The following is a 7,786-nucleotide window of genomic DNA, read 5'->3' as shown; positions in this document are numbered from 1 at the left end:
TAAGTTAAGTATATAAATAATGTTTTACTGTTTATATATATAAATTGTCCCTTTTCTGTCCTATAACATGTTAAAATATTTTTTGCTGACTCATCCAGTCAAATTAAATATTTTAGTTACTTTAATGGAAAGGTAACATGATTACTAAAAGATCCCAAAGGTTCATATTTTCCTCTTTTTGGGAACATTAGTAAAATATGTGTTTACAACAGATGCAGGGATTTGAGACTAGACATCATGGCCTCCTTGTGGCGCTAAAAGAAAAGTAATCAGATCAGCAAACAGATCTTCTGACCAACGTTTTATATAGTAAAAAAAAAAGATAATAATAAAACTAATAAAAATTAAAAACCTGAGTCCTGTTGGGAAGAGCTGAAAATCACATTCTCTCTCCTCTCTTCCCTCCCTGTCTCTCTCTCTCCTGAGGCTGCTCTGCTAAGTAGGAGATTAATGCTGATATGATGTCCTGCCATCCCTGTTAATGGACCTTGGCGTCATTATTTCCTGTTGTATGAGTAATCCATGCCCACGATGGTGAGAGGGCAAGCAGCACACAAAGCACAAAACCAATTTAGTGTGGACGTTTAAGCTCATTGTAATGATTACACATTATTAAGATCATTTGGAGATCCACTCAGATGACCCCTTGTCTGGGCCGCACAAGAAAACATATTGCTCAACATAAAGACAGCAGAAAAAAATAATTGTTTCAAGAGAAAAATAATGCTCCTGTGCAGATGGTGTCTTGGCAGCAGTTGTATCACATGAATCTAATTCCTCAAAATTCATAACATCCTGTTGTCAGTGTATCCCCTGACATGGTGGCAGAGAAATATGCACGTGAAATTTTTGATGATGTTGTCTTCTGTGGAAATATTATCCTCTTCTTGTGATCTTGTGTGTGCCACACTGAGGATAGTGTAATGAAAAAAAAGAAAAAAATTGTCAAATGTGACCGCACACTCACGCACACTCCCTCACACACAATGCACGAGTTGTTCAATGTCCTCATTTTTTTCCAGTGCTCCTGGGAATGTCCTGAATCACACCAGTCTATGCTCCTGACCCCCGGCCACAGAAAAACACTTTCTCTGTGCCACCACACAAAAGGTGCAGTCAGTGTGTTTGTGGGTAAGTACCATGGATTAACAAAAGATTAGCTACCTAGCGGTAAGCAATTTCTGTGTAGCATGCCTCTGTAAGCGGCTCCCCCCTTCCTCCCCTTCCTCCGCCTTCCCATTCTCAGAGGATCCTGTCATTTTCTCACCACACTGGCAGGTTGCTCAAACACTGGACACAGTGAAGGGCTAAAAGTGCTCAGCGACATGGTCAGAATCACAGAATACCAAACATATACTGTAAGAGGGAGTGCTCTCTGGCCTGAGCACCTCATACTGACACCGCTGACACCACACAATGGTCGTCTTTCTGGCTGAGACCTATGGAGCAGGTCTACCGAGCCACTCACTCCCTAAAACACCACCCACTTCTGATGATGAACAGAAGCTTGGAAAACAAAAAGATCCTTCTTGATCTGCAAACGAGTGATGGGGTGACGGAGTGGTCAGACTGAACTGAATCATTTTAATCTGAGAGTCTTAAAAAATAAATCAAAATAAATAAATAAATAATTGTGTTTTATTTGTTAGTGTTATTCTAAATTTCCTGCTAATTTTGGGTGCTGGACAGCAAGAAGGTTCCCGGTTTGATTCCCGAGCCTGAGGCCTTTCTGTGACGACTGATTGAGTATCCTCCCTTGCGCACAGTGCATGGTTTCCCTCTGGGTGCATTTGAGGTGGGATGGTTGTTTGTCTCTGTGTGTCTGTGATAAACTGTCAGGGTCCCAACATCCAGACTGATACGTTAATAATCTCTGACTGCCTCATTTTGCCTCAGCAATCATCATTGAAACGCACTTTAAACATTAAAACTGCACTTATTACAGATTAAGATAGTCAATGTAGGTGTATAAATTCAGTATTTTCATTTTGTGACTGGTTAAAATGGGGCTAATTTTACTCAGCAGGATTAGTTGTCATATTTATGAGCTCATTTCATTTTCTAAATGTCAGAAGTACAAATGTGTAAAATACAAAGTGATAGTCACAAAACATAGTGAAGCAATGCGTTTATTCTCATGGGACTATTAAGTAGCAAAACACTGAAACAGAGAAGTGAAATACAAATACCTAAAAAGTGAACTTACGCACAGGCTCAGTTCCTGTTTTTCTTTTCATATTGATGTAAAATCTATAAATCTGTAAAATAACTAGCAACACCGACAAAATAAACTATCGCTGGGTAATAAGTGTATGAAATGTGGTGATGCTGAGAATAAAGTAAATATCAAATTGAAATGGGGAAATAAATACCTCAAACGTTAACGTCAGCACAGTGTGAGTGAATTCATCTGGTTACTTCCACCCACTCTGGTGAAGATAATTGTCAATATGGGAGGTTTATCGACGCACTGAGGTAGGTAGAGCCTGGAACATGTGTTTTGTGTTTTAGCGGATTGTTGCTTTTCTTTTGCAGAATCAAAATAAAACTGTGAGTTCTTGAGTCACGCTGGAAGATTCGGTCTGAGGGTTTGAACTCTACTTGTTCTCTCAACGTAACCTGGTCATGATGGAACTGGGGAGAGCGCTGAGCCGGCAGCTGCCTCTCAATACGGAGGATGACCGTCCTTTTCCTCTCCTCTTGTGCTGATTTGCAGTGATTTGTGGCCACAGGCCTGGTGGAGGCAATATTACCCCGGCTTCTCTACGAACCAGGCAATTGGTTTACCAGTCTTTTTCATTAGGGCCAGTGGAAATAAGACAAAGAAAAGGGGGGAACATAGTGTATGACAGCTGAGCTGCAGCCGCTGAGACCGTGAACCTATTTGGTTGCGCGGGGCAACCGTCAGATAATGGATGACGAGGCCTCGTGGAGCCAGCCGTTCCATTAGGTTTCGTTAATGCGGTCAGAAGTGGTTGGTGTGGCTCATCCGCCTTCATATCCACTTTCAGAGACGCTCACTCACGCTGGCCAGCAGATTCAGCTCATCTCTCAATTTTCCCTCTTCTCTCCCTGCTGTCTTTTTACTTCATCTTTTTATGCCTTCTAGCCTTTGGTGCACACATGTTTCTCGTTCTTTCTTTACTTTATCTTTTTCCCTCCTACCTTCTCACTCCTGACTCTTTCTCGTCTCTCTCCGCTCCCCGGGATCTTTGGGAGGTTTTGAGAAGATCCATTGAGTGTAGCTGTTTTACATTAGTTGGTGGTTTTCTTGCCGTATCATCACAGTCTTTGCACAACAGTCGTCGGTACACAATGTCTCTGAATTATTACACACTTTTGCAATGCAGAATTCTAGGAAGAGTATTTTTAAATGTGTGTGTGCTCCTTCTCGGTTTTAGATGTAAGCTAGTACAATGTGTGTGTGGCAAAGTGGGAACTCCAGGCTTGTGAAAGATGCAGAGCATCAACACCGTGTAAATTTTACATGTTGTGGGTGGGACTTAGAGAAATTCATGAATGGAGACATGGGTGTGTGCTAATCTGTGTATATGTGGAAGTCACTTTCTGTTCTATGATGGGAATGTAAGAATATTTCCTAATGCCCGTCTGTACCCGTCGACTCCTCCGTCCATCTACCTGTACAGATTTATAGCACCCACGTTGTTGTGAGTTTGGATCACGCGTGTGTATTTGTGCTGTTCTTAGAAGAGGGCGCTGTGTTTTAGTGTTGGTTTTGGAGCCGGAGGACAAAAAAAAGGGGAGGCAGAATACAGAAGCAGGTCCAGGCAGGATCTGACTCCCGACCACCAGTGGCTCATATCTGCTGGAGATTTAAACAATTACCACCACATGTCTGGTTGTTTTCACTTTGATATCCAGTGGATAAAGAAGCTTTGATGCGTTTTTTTGTTTTTGTTGTTGTTTTGTTTTTTTCTGGAAACTTTGTGGCCGTGGGATAAAAATGTGACCACAACGCTGACATTTTATCACCTTATAAACTCTCTGTGGAAAACTGCGCTTGCCAACAGTTTGCCATTCAGCAGACAGAGAGCAGCATTATAATTTATTTGGTGTTTCTCTGTGGCCACTTGAGTTGCCTCTTGTTTTTCCTCTGAACGACTGGCCTTTTAAATGCTCCACTAGATTTATCACTGGCACGGAGGTTTGCTTGTTGATGGAGCAAGTGAACCAAACACAGACGGTGAGCTAAAATAAGCTAAAATGCTGAGAGTGACTGCAGCGTTGCACAAATAACATCTTTTTTTGAGCATTATACCGTTTGATTCAATGCTAATACAATAATATGGAGCGATCGCGTCAGGTCAGCTTCACGATCTGTCAATCAGTCAGACACAAAGTAACAAGGTTAGTCTGTGGATGACTGAAAAAAAAAAAAAAAAAACCTGTCCTGATACTCGAAGTATAGTTATTCTGAAAGTTTTCTCCATCCTTCCCAAAGTGAACGTTTAACTGCGTGTGACCTTCCATCACTGCCTCGTTCTTTTGCATCCTCACCTGAGCGTCCCTGATTTCTCCCAGGCAGGCCTTGTGCTGCTTGCCTGCCCCCCCAATCACTCTCTCCCCCCTCTTCAAGATTTCATCTTGGCCGCCTGGTGCATCACAATAGACGCCTGTGCCTGCCGGGCTCCCCTCTGACCTTCTCTCTCTCTCCCCCACCCCCCAGCCTGAGTGGGAAGCTGCCTCTATGCCAGCCTAATAAATACAAAAAAACAAATTGCAGCAGGTTAGAAGTATGCAGCGTGGGACGGAGCTGTTAATGTAATGAACTTGGCTTCATGGAAATACAAGGCAATTAAACTCCCACGGTGCCTCCCTCCAGCGCAGACGGGCAGAGTGAAGAGGGGGGTGTATGTTAGAGTGGAAGAGAGCGAGAGAAAGAGAAAGGGAGGGGGTGACGGAGAGAATAGGACCATTTAGCCGGCTCTCAGGAATAGGAAGTGTGTTGACGGTGATTGAGCTTAAACACCAATTAGTCATGAAGCTGCCTCGTCCAGAGGTCACGTCAGGCCCACAGGAGCAGCGGCAGATCATCACTCACCCTCCCGCTGTTTGTTTTGGTTGTTTGCCGCCTTGATTGGCCTGATTGCTGACTGATTGCCAGTCAGGTTTGAGTTTTTCAGAAGAAGAGAACGAGGGAAGCGGTAATCCAGAAGGGGGTTTAACGTCTCCTGTGCTCTCTCCTGTTTAGAGCCGGTCACACATTATTATTATTATTATGATCATTGCTGCGCTGGTGCTTCTCCCTGCAGACAGAAAAGAAAAACACTTTATTATGCCATCTCATTTACATTTTTTGCTTTTTTTTTCCATCTCGAGGTGATCATAAAACCAACAGCTGAGCATTTGAAAGGCACTTTGGGACATGTAGGACTTCACTTTCTGGAAGTTAGATGAGACAAATAAATTACACTGGATCAAGTGACTTCTGTAAATTATTGAACACGACGAGTAAACAGCCAGATCAAAGTCTCGCAGTGCAGATGTCTGGCATTTATGAAGTATGTGTTGAAAATATACTTGATGATGAGAAGATCGGCGCCACTTACACGTCTGTGTGTTCAGCTGGAAGCCGGTTGGATTCAGTTACACCCGGTAAAGACCGCCATTAAAGCACAACCACACTGCAGGACGATACAGACAGAGCTACTCTCGCCTGAAGACTCAGCATAGCTCCAATCAAGAGCCAGAACCAAACAGGAGATGTTGATCTGGTCCAATGAGGACGGCCTGATCGCCGGGCTTTCGCCACATCTGGTTTGTAATTGGGCCGGCTGCTTTAAGGATGAAGTAGAGGATTGAGTAGACATGTGGCCTGCTGGTGGAGGTTTATGAGCGATGCCCTGTATCTGCCAGCAGCCCATCGCGGCGTGCTTACAGCGTGATATCAGACAAATTGTCTGAGTTATATCATTCTCTATTCTCCATGTGGATTCTTTGTTTGTTGTGAGTATAAATATTGGTTGGCATTTACAAGATGCACAAGTGAGAGGGAGTGGGCGCCATGATTGAAACTCCAGAGGAGCTTCAGGAAGCAATCTGGAGCGGGGCACGCAGGAGAAGGTGAATGGTTTCCGTCTGCTTCTGTTTGCACTGAGATTTGTGTGAAATGAGCCTTTTTTTTTGCCCTCCACATGGCCCACACTCTCTGTCTCTGTGGATGACCCGCAGCTTATCGATCCAGCTGCTTACACAGCATCAGCACGGGGCGTTAAACCCATCTCTCCGCACAAACACAAAACATGTGTGCCGCTGACTCTTATAAAGCCGCCCGACCACCTCAGTGAGAAAACTGGATATTCCCAAACGCAAGAAGGAGCTGAAAGAAATCTGCTGGCTTTGAAGAGACCATGAAACCCTTCTCTTCACTCAGCACAGAGAGCACTCAGACCTCCGCCAGATAACTCAGATGCATTTGCTTGCTGAACACAGGAAATGAAGAAAACGTGATGAAATGAGTGTGGAAAGCAAAGAGGGTGAAATTCGAAGTCACAATCAGAGTTCACTCAGGATGTGAACAAGGTTTGTGTCATCTGTGGACTGAGGAGGGATGACAACTTATGACTTTACCGCACTAAGTTTGTGTAAGGGATGTTCCTGACAACTCATAACACAGTGTCACACTAAAAACATCACGCATGGAAATTACGAATGACAAATTGGTGTTTTCAGAACAGCAGCTTACAAACCAGACGTACAAGCTCTTGCTTGTAAAAATGCTTCATACTTAAAGTCAATTTTTGCATTTGAAACTGTAGAATATAAAGCTTGTAGAATAAAATCCAAAGCTGATAGAAAGAGCCATTAGTCATAAATTTACCCAACTATTGTGTATGTGTTTAAAAACCAATTTGGAACATACACACAATTACAATCACGAGACTATTATTAGGCGGTGACTATCATTAGGCTGTGGTGAACACAGCATCTCTACAGTTCACATGTGAATGTGGGCCCTGGCGAAGAATCCTCTGTCTCATCTTCAACCATCATTCAACATCTTCCAAGATAAAACTGAGCTGTTCAAAAACTGCTGACAGCACAGGAGCTGGCTTTGATTGATGGCACAACATGCGCCTGATGACATTTTTCTCAAAAGTTTGCTGACTAAAAGCTCCGCGTCAAAGTAACAACTCCAGTACTCGTGGAGTCAGAAGAAGAATATCTTTTAAGTGTTGTGGGGTAAAAGTAAAAGTTTTCCCAAATAAATAATACCAAGGCAAAGTATAGACACTGTACAAGGCATGTGAAATATGTATTTTTACGATTTTATCCACAATGCTGTCGCCTCTTGTTGCTCTTTGTTTACATGCCGTGAGCAGTTTCACGAGGCGCAGTGCCAGCCGAGCTTTGGCGTGACATCCATTGTTGTATAACCTACTCCTCACAAGCTGCAAAAACGGAGCATTAATCAATACCAGAAAGCAATGGAAGGAAATCTAAATAATGGGAAAATATATCCAGGGTAGTAAAGCGGAAGGAAATATTGCAAATAATGCACAAGAGCCAGGAAAGTGGTCATAATGTCCAGTATCCACAGAACTCATCAGCAACTTCCAGCTAATGCTGATATTAAAGTCCACGTTTATAGCCCTGTTATGCAGAGAGCCAAAACTGCATCCAGGAAAGTTTTGATTTGCTCTTTTCTATTTTTGTAACCTGAAGCCAGATTTTAAACGTGAATTCATTTAAACCAGTTTCAGATGATTTGAGTTATCAGGAGGTCAGAGAGCAATACTTTAAATGACTCCACTAAGAGTCGCCA

Source organism: Echeneis naucrates, chromosome 4, assembly GCF_900963305.1.
Source record: "Echeneis naucrates chromosome 4, fEcheNa1.1, whole genome shotgun sequence".
Lineage (NCBI taxonomy): Eukaryota > Metazoa > Chordata > Actinopteri > Carangiformes > Echeneidae > Echeneis > Echeneis naucrates.
This window is presented reverse-complemented; position numbering follows the sequence as displayed.